The sequence below is a fragment of the Sorex fumeus genome, unplaced genomic scaffold (assembly GCF_029834395.1).
Source record: "Sorex fumeus unplaced genomic scaffold, SorFum_2.1 ptg000029l, whole genome shotgun sequence".
Lineage (NCBI taxonomy): Eukaryota > Metazoa > Chordata > Mammalia > Eulipotyphla > Soricidae > Sorex > Sorex fumeus.
In genome coordinates, this window is record NW_026606086.1 from 18520024 (window position 1) to 18524552 (window position 4529).

Genomic DNA, 4529 nt, shown 5'->3' on the forward strand with positions numbered 1-4529 from the left:
CTGGGCCCGCTCGAGCAAATAAATAACAAAAAAATTTTTAAATGGGGGTATAGTTCTGCCAGCAGGTCAATCTGTACCTGTGAGGTGAGTGCATCAGCAGCCTGATGGCACCGTCAGACTTTCAGATACTCCAAAATTGCTGCTGTGCCTTTGGCCAGACCCGAAAAACTTGGGGCAAAGTTTCCCAAGAAAGTAAATGACCAAAAGTTAGGTATGTGGGAGACACACCCACAAACCACCTCTGGCTCAGCTATATAATTGGAGGCAAGGCCTCTCTGGTTCCTGATTGAAACTGCTTAATGGCCATGATCCCAGGGACTCAGAAACAAATATCAGAACCCAAAGACTTTTGGCAGAAATGCATTCGGTTCCTGCAGTAGGTTATTGGCGCTGGGCCACTCCAGGTGGGAATAGGTTTTGTGCCTTGGCCTGTTCCTCCTGGCGGCCCAGTGATCACCATCCTCCAGAGGCCACTGGACAGTCAGGTTTGGGCCTGCAGTGACGAGATACATGAGGCCTCACCAGATGGGGGTGGAACTGGCCCTTTCCTCCCCATCCCAACAAGACCCTGAGTTGCCGCCTACAAATGGCCTCTCTGGCTCCTGATCAAGCTATTAATGGCCATGATCCCAGAGACTCAGAAATAAATCTCAAAACCCAGCGGCTTTTGGGAGAAATGCATCTGGACCACATACAAGGTGGCCACCACCTCAGAGCTTATAGGAAAGCCAGGTATGAGTCGGCAGTGATGGGGCAACTGCAGTCTCATGGGAAGGGGGATGGCACTGGCTCATCCTTCACGCCCTACCGAGGTCACGAGTTGCCCCCCACGAGCAGCTCTTCAGCATGGTCATGGCTCCAGAGGCAAAAGGACTTAATCCAGAACCCGGCAGCTTGTGGCAGAAAAGTGAATGGACCATGCGTTAAACTACGGCGCCATGCCTCCCAGGGAGGGAAAGGGTGTTGGTCCCTTCTGCCTTCCACCCCTCCACACCCCCCTGGCAGCAAGGAGGCCGCAGCCTCAGAGCTAATAGGAAAGCCAGGTATAAGCCGGCGGTGACGGGACAACTGCAGTCTCAGGGGAAGGGGGATGGTACCGGCTCGTCCTTCACGCCCTACCGAGGTCACGAGTTGCCCCCCACAAGTGGCTCTCCGGCACAGCCATAACACCAGACACACAGAAAACAATCTCATAATTATCTGGCTCTTTGCAGAAATCCAAAATTGCGGCTGCATGACATTATATGATTCTCATAACCAGCTATAGAAAACAAGCATTTCACAATGCCTTTTCAGCAATTCTGATTGTTGGGGGGAGGGAATTCTAAACAATAATGGTGCATCTTTTGTCGAAATAATGAATGTAATCAATGTAGAGAAGAGTTAAGTAGAAATCATCTGCCTCACAGGCATTGGGAGGGGTGGGGGGTATATTGGGATTCTTGGTGGTGAAAAATGAGTACTGGTGAAGGGAAAGGTGTTTGATCATTGTATGACCGAGACAAACCTGAAAGCTTAGTAACTTTTCCCACAGTGATTCAATAAATAAATATAAGAAGAAAAAAAATAAAATTATGAAAAAAATTTAAAAAAACATACTGGATCTATTTGAAGAATAAATAAATAAATAAAAATAAAATGCAGGCTTATAGAGCCTGGTAAAACAATCTGAACAACTGTGAGTCATGTGGTGAACTTCACAATAAACGGACCCTGCAGTGGTTAAAAGTGTATAGTAATAGTACGTCACAGCAGACTGGACCATTCAGATGGATGGCTTTATAAGCAAATATAGAATCCAGCAAGGCAATGAATACTACAAAAGGACTGTAAGTCATATCCACAATTTCACAACAGCAATCTGAGCATCATAACAATTTCAAAGGCAATGAATGACAAATATTGATAACAGTGCCTATTCTGTTTATCTGTGACACACCAGGCAGTACCCAGGGCTTACTCCTGGCTCAGGGCTCAGGTATCACTATTGCATGGATTAAGAATTTATGAGTGCCAGGGATCAAACCTATTATGGCCTTGTGAGAGCCAAGTGCCTAGCTGTTATACTAGCTGCTGCTTTAGGCCCTGATAACAGCACCTTTCAATATTCAATGAAAGTACTGGACTAGAGAGAGAAACCTGGAAGACAAAGACAAGAATAGCAGGGTGCATAAAGCAATAGGTGTGTAAAGTAGCAAAAATGAGCAAGGGTAAGGTTAGGTCATAATAATTCAAATCAAGTATATGACACTAAATAGGAATTAAAACTGCATCCAAAAGCATGAGCACAGTTCCGTGGCTCATAAATCCAAACAAATGAAGTAGAGTAGCACCTGAGTACTTTGGAGATCCAAAGTAATCTGTAAGGGATGATTAAAGACATGCATACATTTCTAGAGCAGTAACAGAAAGACCCAGTTCTGAATATCATGTACACATTTCCTACTAACTACAAACAACATATATTCCCCTCCCCACCGCCCCCCAAAAGCCACCCTGCATCACAACAAAGGGGTCACTGAACAACAAATGGGGTTTTGAATCAAGTTGTTCACAGCTCCAAAATTATATAAGGAACCACCATGTTATGTGAGCCTCAGCATGAAATCTAAAATTGAACCAACATATTTTTCCTTAGTTTTTTTATCAGTGGTGTTAAACAGACTCCCAGTATCACTGAACCTCTCATATGTAAGTCACATGCCATGGACTACTACAACTAATGTGCAAATTCCAAACATGCCATAAAATAAAGGGTTTCAGACAGTACACAGTACATGAAATTCTATGACTGTTATTGCACACCATGCTTGTCACGTGTGACTGTTTTGGCCTCTGTGATCTAGGTAGAAGGGCCACAACTTGAGAAGCAGAGACTGAACCACAGACCTCATGGACCATACCACAACCTCCACCCACCACTACTTACTATTAGAGGACAGTTATAAACTGACTTCTCCAGATTTTTGCCAGTGTATCAAAAGTCATCAGGCTCACCATAACAGCAGACACACCAGGGATCTCTCAAGTTCCTGAGCTCTGCCAACTTTTCTTGGTGGCCATCATTCCTCCATAAAGCACCTAAGGGGAAGGAACGACAGCATAGACAAGCAGGTAAGACACATTTCTAGCATGCATGTGGATTAACCAGCATCTCCCTGCATAGTGCTGGCACTGCATGCTACCATGAAAACTGCCCAACCAAGAGACTAGCAATGCTGAGCAAGTCAAAATCATCACCACATATCAAGTGGCAGTATCTTCATGAAAAATTCAGCGAAGTCTGTTGCTTAAGAGCAACTGTAGATAGACGAGTTCAACCAGGCCTTGTGACACCATTTCATAGGCAAAGTGTAATTCTGTTGATGATGAGTAAAAAAGCAATTAAGGGACCAGAGCGGTAGTACAATGGGGAGGGTGTTTGCCTTGCACACACCAAGCCGGGTTTGATTCCCGGTATCTCATATGGACCCCCAAGCACTGCCAGGAGTAATCCCTGAGTGCAGAGCCAGGAGCAACCCCTAAGCACTGCTGGGTGTGAGCCAAAAAGAAAAAAAAAAAAACCCAGGCATTTCTAATGCCCTGATGGATGCGTATCATCCCATGACATTCACTGCCTTTCATGTATGGAAGCCTAATATTTGATGAAACGGTTCAAACACAGGAGGGACCCTATCCTGGGTGCATACAAATAATCTGGAATCTATGCCTGGCAGAAATCAGCACTACAAAGTATCTACCTAAAGCACCACCAGGAGCAACATGAAAGGTATGCTATTAATGAAACACTGCAATGAATTTTACCTGCTTACCTCAGAAAACTCAGCAGACACGACCACCACCCCCCAAAGGAAAAGGAAAACAGAAATCTCCACACATAAAAACTTATTCAAACAGGGTCCCACCCATATCCATGCAGAGTGGGGGGGCTTACCAGTGGTGCAACACAGCTACTTGGGTGCCCAGGCTAAAACCGCAGCCCCCAAAGGACAAAACCTGCACTCATCCAGGCTGTTTTCCAAGCCCAGCTCTCAGCCCTGACCACCAATAACTTCCTCTCTCTCTCCCTCCCTCTCCACTCACATCTCTCTAAATCTTTCTCAGAAAGCACTACTTTTCCGGGGGGGGGGGGGGAGAGGGGAGGGTGGAGCCTACACTCCGGCCAAGAAGCTCCACTCTCTGGGCCCTCAGTGGAATAATTTAAGGAAAAAGCCAAATGTGGTCACGCACTTCACTGCGTAGGAGAAAATGGTGCGAGCGCAGAAGCAGCGCTGACAGGGAGTGTCAGGCGGGAAGGGCTGGAGCGAGGCACGTGGCCCCCAGAGGCGGGGGTGGGGAGCAGCGCACGTGACCTCCAGAGGGGGGGGGCGAGGAGCGGGGGAGAGACGCACGTGGTCGGGGGGGGGCGGGGGCGACGCACGTGGCGGGGGGGGGGGGGAGCGATGCTCAAGGCCCCCAGAGGTGGGGGGAGGAGCTACGCAGCGTGGCCTTCAGAGGCGGGGCAGGAGCGATGCGCGTGTCCCCCAGAG